We start from the raw sequence: 12,381 nt of genomic DNA on the forward strand, positions 1-12,381 counted from the left end.
GGTTGGAAATGCTTTTCAGGCTCAGTACTGCGCTCAAAAGTTGCAGCCCTGAGGTCTCTCCTGATAGGAGGTAGTTAAGTAGAAGTTTGCTGCTCGGCTGCCCCGGCAGGAGCAAACGTATGCCAAAAATGTACTCAGAATGAGCTTTTCAGTGAAGAGCAGCCAGGCACATTTTAGCAATTTTTACTTGTAAGTGGTGGTTGGAAACACTTTTAAGGCTCAGTACTGAGCTCAAAAGATGCAGCCCTGAGGTCTCTCCTGATAGGAGGTAGTTAAGTAGAAATTCACTGCTCAGCTGACCCGGCAGGAGAAAACGTATGCCAAAAATGTATGCAGAATGGGCTTTTCAGTGAACAGCAGCCAGGCACATTTTAGCTAGTTTTACTTGTAAGTGGGGTTGGAAACGCTTTTCAGGCTCGGTACTGCGCTCAAAGGATGCAGCCCTGAGGTCTCTCCTGATGGGAGGTAGTTAAGTAGAAATTCGCTGCTCAGCTGACCCGGCAGGAGCAAATATATGCCAAAAATGTATGCAGAATTAGCTTTTCAGTGAACAGCAGCCAGGCACATTTTAGCTAGTTTTACTTGTAAGTGGGGTTGGAAACGGTTTTCAGGCTCAGTACTGCGCTCAAAAGATGCAACCCTGAGGTCTCTCCTGATAGGAGGTAGTTAAGTAGAAATTCACTGCTCAGCTGACCCGGCAGAAGCAAATGTATACCAAAAATGTACCCAGAATGAGCTTTTCAGTGAACAGCAGCCATGCACATTTTAGCTAGTTTTACTTGTAAGTGGGGTTGGAAACGCTTTTCAGGCTCAGTACTGCGCTCAAAAGTTGCAGCCCTGAGGTCTCTCCTGATAGGAGGTACTTAAGTAGAAATTCGCTGCTCAGCTGACCCGGCAGGAGCAAAGGTATGCCAAAAATGTACGCAGAATGAGCTTTTCAGTGAAGAGCAGCCAGGCACATGTTAGCTAGTTTTACTTGTAAGTGGGGTTGTAAACGGTTTTCAGGCTCAGTACTGCGCTCAAAAGGTGCAGCTCTGAGGTCTCTCCTGATAGGAGGTAGTTAAGTAGAAATTCGCTGCTCAGCTGACCCCGCAGGAGCAAATGATTGCCAAAAATGTACCCAGAATGAGCTTTTCAGTGAACAGCAGCCAGGCACATTTTAGCTAGTTTTACTAGTAAGTGGGGTTGTAAACGCTTTTCAGGCTCGGTACTGCGCTCAAAGGATGCAGCCCTGAGGTCTCTCCTGATGGGAGGTAGTTAAGTAGAAATTCGCTGCTCAGCTGACCCGGCAGGAGCAAATATATGCCAAAAATGTATGCAGAATTAGCTTTTCAGTGAACAGCAGCCAGGCACATTTTAGCTAGTTTTACTTGTAAGTGGGGGTTGGAAACGGTTTTCAGGCTCAGTACTGCGCTCAAAAGATGCAGCCCTGAGGTCTCTCCTGATAGGAGGTAGTTAAGTGGAAATTCACTGCTCAGCTGACCCGGCCGAAGCAAATGTATGCCAAAAATGTACCCAGAATGAGCTTTTCAGTGAACAGCAGCCAGGCACATTTTAGCTAGTTTTACTTGTAAGTGGGGTTGTAAACGCTTTTCAGGCTTGGTACTGCGCTCAAAGGATGCAGCCCTGAGGTCTCTCCTGATAGGAGGTAGTTAAGTAGAAATTCGCTGCTCAGCTGACCCGGCAGGAGCAAATATATGCCAAAAATGTATGCCGAATTAGCTTTTCAGTGAACAGCAGCCAGGCACATTTTAGCTAGTTTTACTTGTAAGTGGGGTAGGAAACGCTTTTCAGGCTCAGTACTGCGCTCAAAGGATGCAGCCCTGAGGTCTCTCCTGATAGGAGGTAGTTAAGTAGAAATTCGCTGCTCAGCTGACCCAGCAGGAGCAAATATATGAAAAATGTATGCAGAATTAGCTTTTCAGTGAACAGCAGCCAGTCACATTTTAGCTAGTTTTACTTGTAAGTGGGGTTGGAAACGGTTTTCAGGCTCAGTACTGCGCTCAAAATATGCAACCCTGAGGTCTCTCCTGATAGGAGGTAGTTAAGTAGAAATTCACTGCTCAGCTGACCCGGCAGAAGCAAATGTATACCAAAAATGTACCCAGAATGAGCTTTTCAGTGAACAGCAGCCATGCACATTTTAGCTAGTTTTACTTGTAAGTGGGGTTGGAAACGCTTTTCAGGCTCAGTACTGTGCTCAAAAGTTGCAGCCCTGAGGTCTCTCCTGATAGGAGGTACTTAAGTAGAAATTTGCTGCTCAGCTGACCCGGCAGGAGCAAAGGTATGCCAAAAATGTACGCAGAATGAGCTTTTCAGTGAAGAGCAGCCAGGCACATTTTAGCTAGTTTTACTTGTAAGTGGGGTTGTAAACTGTTTTCAGGCTCAGTACTGCGCTCAAAAGGTGCAGCTCTGAGGTCTCTCCTGATAGGAGGTAGTTAAGTAGAAATTCGCTGCTCAGCTGACCCGGCAGGAGCAAATGATTGCCAAAAATGTACCCAGAATGAGCTTTTCAGTGAACAGCAGCCAGGCACATTTTAGCTAGTTTTACTAGTAAGTGGGGTTGTAAACGCTTTTCAGGCTCGGTACTGCGCTCAAAGGATGCAGCCCTGAGGTCTCTCCTGATGGGAGGTAGTTAAGTAGAAATTTGCTGCTCAGCTGACCCGGCAGGAGCAAATATATGCCAAAAATGTATGCAGAATTAGCTTTTCAGTGAACAGCAGCCAGTCACATTTTAGCTAGTTTTACTTGTAAGTGGGATTGGAAACGGTTTTCAGGCTCAGTACTGCGCTCAAAAGATGCAGCCCTGAGGTCTCTCCTGATAGGAGGTAGTTAAGTAGAAATTCACTGCTCAGCTGACCCGGCAGAAGCAAATGTATACCAAAAATGTACCCAGAATGAACTTTTCAGTGAACAGTAGCCAGGCACATTTTAGCTAGTTTTACTTGTAAGTGGGGTTGGAAATGCTTTTCAGGCTCAGTACTGCGCTCAAAAGTTGCAGCCCTGAGGTCTCTCCTGATAGGAGGTAGTTAAGTAGAAGTTTGCTGCTCGGCTGCCCCGGCAGGAGCAAACGTATGCCAAAAATGTACTCAGAATGAGCTTTTCAGTGAAGAGCAGCCAGGCACATTTTAGCAATTTTTACTTGTAAGTGGTGGTTGGAAACACTTTTAAGGCTCAGTACTGAGCTCAAAAGATGCAGCCCTGAGGTCTCTCCTGATAGGAGGTAGTTAAGTAGAAATTCACTGCTCAGCTGACCCGGCAGGAGCAAACGTATGCCAAAAATGTATGCAGAATGGGCTTTTCAGTGAACAGCAGCCAGGCACATTTTAGCTAGTTTTACTTGTAAGTGGGGTTGGAAACGCTTTTCAGGCTCGGTACTGCGCTCAAAGGATGCAGCCCTGAGGTCTCTCCTGATGGGAGGTAGTTAAGTAGAAATTCGCTGCTCAGCTGACCCGGCAGGAGCAAATATATGCCAAAAATGTATGCAGAATTAGCTTTTCAGTGAACAGCAGCCAGGCACATTTTAGCTAGTTTTACTTGTAAGTGGGGGTTGGAAACGGTTTTCAGGCTCAGTACTGCGCTCAAAAGATGCAGCCCTGAGGTCTCTCCTGATAGGAGGTAGTTAAGTGGAAATTCACTGCTCAGCTGACCCGGCCGAAGCAAATGTATGCCAAAAATGTACCCAGAATGAGCTTTTCAGTGAACAGCAGCCAGGCACATTTTAGCTAGTTTTACTTGTAAGTGGGGTTGTAAACGCTTTTCAGGCTTGGTACTGCGCTCAAAGGATGCAGCCCTGAGGTCTCTCCTGATAGGAGGTAGTTAAGTAGAAATTCGCTGCTCAGCTGACCCGGCAGGAGCAAATATATGCCAAAAATGTATGCCGAATTAGCTTTTCAGTGAACAGCAGCCAGGCACATTTTAGCTAGTTTTACTTGTAAGTGGGGTAGGAAACGCTTTTCAGGCTCAGTACTGCGCTCAAAGGATGCAGCCCTGAGGTCTCTCCTGATAGGAGGTAGTTAAGTAGAAATTCGCTGCTCAGCTGACCCAGCAGGAGCAAATATATGCAAAAATGTATGCAGAATTAGCTTTTCAGTGAACAGCAGCCAGTCACATTTTAGCTAGTTTTACTTGTAAGTGGGGTTGGAAACGGTTTTCAGGCTCAGTACTGCGCTCAAAATATGCAACCCTGAGGTCTCTCCTGATAGGAGGTAGTTAAGTAGAAATTCAGTGCTCAGCTGACCCGGCAGAAGCAAATGTATACCAAAAATGTACCCAGAATGAGCTTTTCAGTGAACAGCAGCCATGCACATTTTAGCTAGTTTTACTTGTAAGTGGGGTTGGAAACGCTTTTCAGGCTCAGTACTGTGCTCAAAAGTTGCAGCCCTGAGGTCTCTCCTGATAGGAGGTACTTAAGTAGAAATTTGCTCCTCAGCTGACCCGGCAGGAGCAAAGGTATGCCAAAAATGTACGCAGAATGAGCTTTTCAGTGAAGAGCAGCCAGGCACATTTTAGCTAGTTTTACTTGTAAGTGGGGTTGTAAACGGTTTTCAGGCTCAGTACTGCGCTCAAAAGGTGCAGCTCTGAGGTCTCTCCTGATAGGAGGTAGTTAAGTAGAAATTCGCTGCTCAGCTGACCCGGCAGGAGCAAATGATTGCCAAAAATGTACCCAGAATGAGCTTTTCAGTGAACAGCAGCCAGGCACATTTTAGCTAGTTTTACTAGTAAGTGGGGTTGTAAACGCTTTTCAGGCTCGGTACTGCGCTCAAAGGATGCAGCCCTGAGGTCTCTCCTGATGGGAGGTAGTTAAGTAGAAATTTGCTGCTCAGCTGACCCGGCAGGAGCAAATATATGCCAAAAATGTATGCAGAATTAGCTTTTCAGTGAACAGCAGCCAGTCACATTTTAGCTAGTTTTACTTGTAAGTGGGATTGGAAACGGTTTTCAGGCTCAGTACTGCGCTCAAAAGATGCAGCCCTGAGGTCTCTCCTGATAGGAGGTAGTTAAGTAGAAATTCACTGCTCAGCTGACCCGGCAGAAGCAAATGTATACCAAAAATGTACCCAGAATGAACTTTTCAGTGAACAGTAGCCAGGCACATTTTAGCTAGTTTTACTTGTAAGTGGGGTTGGAAATGCTTTTCAGGCTCAGTACTGCGCTCAAAAGTTGCAGCCCTGAGGTCTCTCCTGATAGGAGGTAGTTAAGTAGAAGTTTGCTGCTCGGCTGCCCCGGCAGGAGCAAACGTATGCCAAAAATGTACTCAGAATGAGCTTTTCAGTGAAGAGCAGCCAGGCACATTTTAGCAATTTTTACTTGTAAGTGGTGGTTGGAAACACTTTTAAGGCTCAGTACTGAGCTCAAAAGATGCAGCCCTGAGGTCTCTCCTGATAGGAGGTAGTTAAGTAGAAATTCACTGCTCAGCTGACCCGGCAGGAGCAAACGTATGCCAAAAATGTATGCAGAATGGGCTTTTCAGTGAACAGCAGCCAGGCACATTTTAGCTAGTTTTACTTGTAAGTGGGGTTGGAAACGCTTTTCAGGCTCGGTACTGCGCTCAAAGGATGCAGCCCTGAGGTCTCTCCTGATGGGAGGTAGTTAAGTAGAAATTCGCTGCTCAGCTGACCCGGCAGGAGCAAATATATGCCAAAAATGTATGCAGAATTAGCTTTTCAGTGAACAGCAGCCAGGCACATTTTAGCTAGTTTTACTTGTAAGTGGGGTTGGAAACGGTTTTCAGGCTCAGTACTGCGCTCAAAAGATGCAACCCTGAGGTCTCTCCTGATAGGAGGTAGTTAAGTAGAAATTCACTGCTCAGCTGACCCGGCAGAAGCAAATGTATACCAAAAATGTACCCAGAATGAGCTTTTCAGTGAACAGCAGCCATGCACATTTTAGCTAGTTTTACTTGTAAGTGGGGTTGGAAACGCTTTTCAGGCTCAGTACTGCGCTCAAAAGTTGCAGCCCTGAGGTCTCTCCTGATAGGAGGTACTTAAGTAGAAATTCGCTGCTCAGCTGACCCGGCAGGAGCAAAGGTATGCCAAAAATGTACGCAGAATGAGCTTTTCAGTGAAGAGCAGCCAGGCACATGTTAGCTAGTTTTACTTGTAAGTGGGGTTGTAAACGGTTTTCAGGCTCAGTACTGCGCTCAAAAGGTGCAGCTCTGAGGTCTCTCCTGATAGGAGGTAGTTAAGTAGAAATTCGCTGCTCAGCTGACCCCGCAGGAGCAAATGATTGCCAAAAATGTACCCAGAATGAGCTTTTCAGTGAACAGCAGCCAGGCACATTTTAGCTAGTTTTACTAGTAAGTGGGGTTGTAAACGCTTTTCAGGCTCGGTACTGCGCTCAAAGGATGCAGCCCTGAGGTCTCTCCTGATGGGAGGTAGTTAAGTAGAAATTCGCTGCTCAGCTGACCCGGCAGGAGCAAATATATGCCAAAAATGTATGCAGAATTAGCTTTTCAGTGAACAGCAGCCAGGCACATTTTAGCTAGTTTTACTTGTAAGTGGGGGTTGGAAACGGTTTTCAGGCTCAGTACTGCGCTCAAAAGATGCAGCCCTGAGGTCTCTCCTGATAGGAGGTAGTTAAGTGGAAATTCACTGCTCAGCTGACCCGGCCGAAGCAAATGTATGCCAAAAATGTACCCAGAATGAGCTTTTCAGTGAACAGCAGCCAGGCACATTTTAGCTAGTTTTACTTGTAAGTGGGGTTGTAAACGCTTTTCAGGCTTGGTACTGCGCTCAAAGGATGCAGCCCTGAGGTCTCTCCTGATAGGAGGTAGTTAAGTAGAAATTCGCTGCTCAGCTGACCCGGCAGGAGCAAATATATGCCAAAAATGTATGCCGAATTAGCTTTTCAGTGAACAGCAGCCAGGCACATTTTAGCTAGTTTTACTTGTAAGTGGGGTTGGAAACGCTTTTCAGGCTCAGTACTGCGCTCAAAGGATGCAGCCCTGAGGTCTCTCCTGATAGGAGGTAGTTGAGTAGAAATTCGCTGCTCAGCTGACCCAGCAGGAGCAAATATATGCAAAAATGTATGCAGAATTAGCTTTTCAGTGAACAGCAGCCAGTCACATTTTAGCTAGTTTTACTTGTAAGTGGGGTTGGAAACTGTTTTCAGGCTCAGTACTGCGCTCAAAAGATGCAGCCCTGAGGTCTCTCCTGATAGGAGGTAGTTAAGTAGAAATTCACTGCTCAGCTGACCCGGCAGAAGCAAATGTATACCAAAAATGTACCCAGAATGAACTTTTCAGTGAACAGCAGCCAGGCACATTTTAGCTAGTTTTACTTGTAAGTGGGGTTGGAAATGCTTTTCAGGCTCAGTACTGCGCTCAAAAGTTGCAGCCCTGAGGTCTCTCCTGATAGGAGGTAGTTAAGTAGAAGTTTGCTGCTCAGCTGACCCGGCAGGAGCAAACGTATGCCAAAAATGTACGCAGAATGAGCTTTTCAGTGAAGAGCAGCCAGGCACATTTTAGCAATTTTTACTTGTAAGTGGTGGTTGGAAACACTTTTAAGGCTCAGTACTGAGCTCAAAAGATGCAGCCCTGAGGTCTCTCCTGATAGGAGGTAGTTCAGTAGAAATTCACTGCTCAGCTGACCCGGCAGGAGCAAACGTATGCCAAAAATGTATGCAGAATGAGCTTTTCAGTGAACAGCAGCCAGGCACATTTTAGCTAGTTTTACTTGTAAGTGGGGTTGGAAACGCTTTTCAGGGTCGGTACTGCGCTCAAAGGATGCAGCCCTGAGGTCTCTCCTGATGGGAGGTAGTTAAGTAGAAATTTGCTGCTCAGCTGACCCGGCAGGAGCAAATATATGCCAAAAATGTATGCAGAATTAGTTTTTCAGTGAACAGCAGCCAGGCACATTTTAGCTAGTTTTACTTGTAAGTGGGGTTGGAAACGGTTTTCAGGCTCAGTACTGCGCTCAAAAGATGCAACCCTGAGGTCTCTCCTGATAGGAGGTAGTTAAGTAGATATTCACTGCTCAGCTGACCTGGCAGAAGCAAATGTATACCAAAAATGTACCCAGAATGAGCTTTTCAGTGAACAGCAGCCATGCACATTTTAGCTAGTTTTACTTGTAAGTAGGGTTGGAAACGCTTTTCAGGCTCAGTACTGCGCTCAAAAGTTGCAGCCCTGAGGTCTCTCCTGATAGGAGGTACTTAAGTAGAAATTCGCTGCTCAGCTGACCCGGCAGGAGCAAAGGTATGCCAAAAATGTACGCAGAATGAGCTTTTCAGTGAAGAGCAGCCAGGCACATTTTAGCTAGTTTTACTTGTAAGTGGGGTTGTAAACGGTTTTCAGGCTCAGTACTGCGCTCAAAAGGTGCAGCTCTGAGGTCTCTCCTGATAGGAGGTAGTTAAGTAGAAATTCGCTGCTCAGCTGACCCGGCAGGAGCAAACATATGCCAAAAATGTTCGCAGAACCAATTTTTCAGTGAAGGCACATTTTAGCTAGTTTTACTTGTAAGTGGGGTTGGAAACGCTTTTCAGGCTCAGTACTGCGCTCAAAAGATGCAGCCCTGAGGTCTCCCCTGATAGGAGGTAGTTAAGTAGAAATTTGCTGCTCAGCTGACCCGGCAGGAGCAAACGTATGCCAAAAATGTACGCAGAAGGAGCTTTTCAGTGAACAGCAGCCAGTCACATTTTAGCTAGTTTTACTTGTAAGTGGGGTTGGAAATGGTTTTCAGGCTCAGTACTGCGCTCAAAAGATGCAGCCCTGAGGTCTCTCCTGATAGGAGGTAGTTGAGTAGAAGTTTGCTGCTCAGCTGACCCGGCAGGAGCAAACGTATGCCAAAAATGTACGCAGAATGAGCTTTTCAGTGAAGAGCAGCCAGGCACATTTTAGCAATTTTTACTTGTAAGTGGTGGTTGGAAACACTTTTAAGGCTCAGTACTGAGCTCAAAAGATGCAGCCCTGAGGTCTCTCCTGATAGGAGGTAGGTAAGTAGAAATTCACTGCTCAGCTGACCCGGCAGGAGCAAACGTATGCCAAAAATGTATGCAGAATGAGCTTTTCAGTGAACAGCAGCCAGGCACATTTTAGCTAGTTTTATTTGTAAGTGGGGTTGGAAACGCTTTTCAGGCTCGGTACTGCGCTCAAAGGATGCAGCCCTGAGGTCTCTTCTGATGGGAGGTAGTTAAGTAGAAATTCGCTGCTCAGCTGACCCGGCAGGAGCAAATATATGCCAAAAATGTATGCAGAATTAGCTTTTCAGTGAACAGCAGCCAGGCACATTTTAGCTAGTTTTACTTGTAAGTGGGGTTGGAAACGGTTTTCAGGCTCAGTACTGCGCTCAAAAGATGCAACCCTGAGGTCTCTCCTGATAGGAGGTAGTTAAGTAGAAATTCACTGCTCAGCTGACCCGGCAGAAGCAAATGTATACCAAAAATGTACCCAGAATGAGCTTTTCAGTGAACAGCAGCCATGCACATTTTAGCTAGTTTTACTTGTAAGTGGGGTTGGAAACGCTTTTCAGGCTCAGTACTGCGCTCAAAAGTTGCAGCCCTGAGGTCTCTCTTGATAGGAGGTAGTTAATTAGAAGTTCGCTGCTCAGCTGACCCGGCAGGAGCAAACGTATGCCAAACATGTACGCAGACCGAGCTTTTCAGTGAAGAGCAGCCAGGCACATTTTAGCAATTTTTACTTGTAAGTGGGGTTGGAAACACTTTTCAGGCTCAGTACTGAGCTCAAAAGATGCAGCCCTGAGGTCTCTCCTGATAGGAGGTAGTTAAGTAGAAATTCACTGCTCAGCTGACCCGGCAGAAGCAAATGTATACCAAAAATGTACCCAGAATGAGCTTTTCAGTGAACAGCAACCAGGCACATTTTAGCTAGTTTTACTTGTAAGTGGATTTGGAAACGGTTTTCAGGCTCAGTACTGCGCTCAAAGGATGCAGCCCTGAGGTCTCTCCTGATAGGAGGTAGTTAAGTAGAAATTCGCTGCTCAGCTGACCCGGCAGGAGCAAATATATGCCAAAATGTATGCAGAATTAGCTTTTCAGTGAACATCAGCCAGGCACATTTTAGCTAGTTTTACTTGTAAGTGGGGTTGGAAACGGTTTTCAGGCTCAGTACTGCGCTCAAAGGATGCAGCCCTGAGGTCTCTCCAGATAGGAGGTAGTTAAGTAGAAATTTGCTGCTCAGCTGACCCGGCAGGAGCAAATATATGCAAAAATGTATGCAGAATTAGCTTTTCAGTGAAGAGCAGCCAGGCACATTTTAGCTAGTTTTACTTGTAAGTGGGGTTGGAAACGGTTTTCAGGCTCAGTACTGCGCTCAAAGAATGCAGTCCTTAGGTCTCTCCTGATAGGAGGTAGTTAAGTAGAAATTTGCTGCTCAGCTGACCCGGCAGGAGCAAACGTATGCCAAAAATGTACGCAGAACCAATTTTTCAGTGAAGGCACATTTTAGCTAGTTTTACTTGTAAGTGGGGTTGGAAACGCTTTTCAGGCTCAGTACTGCGCTCAAAAGATGCAGCCCTGAGGTCTCCCCTGATAGGAGGTAGTTAAGTAGAAATTTGCTGCTCAGCTGACCCGGCAGGAGCAAACGTATGCCAAAAATGTACGCAGAAGGAGCTTTTCAGTGAACAGCAGCCAGGCACATTTTAGCTAGTTTTACTTGTAAGTGGGGTTGTAAACGCTTTTCAGGCTCAGTACTGCGCTCAAAGAATGCAGTCCTTAGGTCTCTCCTGATAGGAGGTAGTTAAGTAGAAATTCGCTGCTCAGCTGACCCGGCAGGAGCAAATATATGCCAAAAATGTATGCAGAATTAGCTTTTCAGTGAACAGCAGCCGGACACATTTTAGCTAGTTTTACTTGTAAGTGGGGTTGCAAACGCTTTTCAGGCTCAGTACTGCGCTCAAATGATGCAGCCCTGAGGTCTCTCCTGATAGGAGGTAGTTAAGTAGAAATTTGCTGCTCAGCTGACCCAGCAGGAGCAAATATATGCCAAAAATGTACGCAGAATTAGCTTTTCAGTGAACAGCAGCCAGGCACATTTTAGCTGGTTTTACTTGTAAGTGGGGTTGAAAATGCTTTTCAGGCTCAGTACTGCGCTCAAAAGTTGCAGCCCTGAGGTCTCTCTTGATAGGAGGTAGTTAAGTAGAAATTCGCTGCTCAGCTGACCCGGCAGGAGCAAACGTATGCCAAAAATGTACGCAGAACCAATTTTTCAGTGAAGGCACATTTTAGCTAGTTTTACTTGTAAGTGGGGTTGGAAACGCTTTTCAGGCTCAGTACTGCGCTCAAAAGATGCAGCCCTGAGGTCTCCCCTGATAGGAGGTAGTTAAGTAGAAATTTGCTGCTCAGCTGACCCGGCAGGAGCAAGCGTATGCCAAAAATGTACGCAGAAGGAGCTTTTCAGTGAACAGCAGCCAGGCACATTTTAGCTAGTTTTACTTGTAAGTGGGGTTGGAAACGGTTTTCAGGCTCAGTTCTGTGCTCAAAAGATGCAGCCCTGAGGTCTCTCCTGACAGGAGGTAGTTAAGTAGAAATTCGCTGCTCAGCTGACCCGGCAGGAGCAAACGTATGCCAGAAATGTACGCAGAACCAATTTTTCAGTGAAGGCACATTTTAGCTAGTTTTACTTGTAAGTGGGGTTGGAAACACTTTTCAGGCTCAGTACTGCACTCAAAAGATGCAGCCCTGAGGTCTCCCCTGATAGGAGGTAGTTAAGTAGAAATTCGCTGCTCAGCTGACCCGGCAGAACAAATATATGCCAAAAATGTATGCAGAATTAGCTTTTCAGTGAACAGCAGACAGGCACATTTTAGCTGGTTTACTTGTAAGTGGGGTTGGAAACGGTTTTCAGGCTCAGTACTGCGCTCAAAAGATGCAACCCTGAGGTCTCTCCTGATAGGAGGTAGTTAAGTAGAAATTCACTGCTCAGCTGACCCGGCAGAAGCAAATGTATACCAAAAATGTACCCAGAATGAGCTTTTCAGTAACCAGCAGCCAGGCACATTTTAGCTAGTTTTACTTGTAAGTGGGGTTGGAAATGCTTTTCAGGCTCAGTACTGCGCTCAAAAGTTGCAGCCCTGAGGTCTCTCTTGATAGGAGGTAGTTAAGTAGAAGTTCGCTGCTCAGCTGACCCGGCAGGAGAAAACGTATGCCAAAAATGTACGCAGAATGAGCTTTTCAGTGAAGAGCAGCCAGGCACATTTTAGCAATTTTTACTTGTAAGTGGGGTTGGAAACGCTTTTCAGGCTCAGTACTGTGCTCAAAAGATGCAGCCCTGAGGTCTCCCCTGATAGGAGGTAGTTAAGTAGAAATTTGCTGCTCAGCTGACCCGGCAGGAGCAAGCGTATGCCAAAAATGTACGCAGAAGGAGCTTTTCAGTGAACAGCAGCCAGGCACATTTTAGCTAGTTTTACTTGTAAGTGGGGTTGT

The sequence above is a fragment of the Lissotriton vulgaris genome, chromosome 2_1 (genome assembly GCF_964263255.1).
Source record: "Lissotriton vulgaris chromosome 2_1, aLisVul1.2, whole genome shotgun sequence".
NCBI lineage: Eukaryota > Metazoa > Chordata > Amphibia > Caudata > Salamandridae > Lissotriton > Lissotriton vulgaris.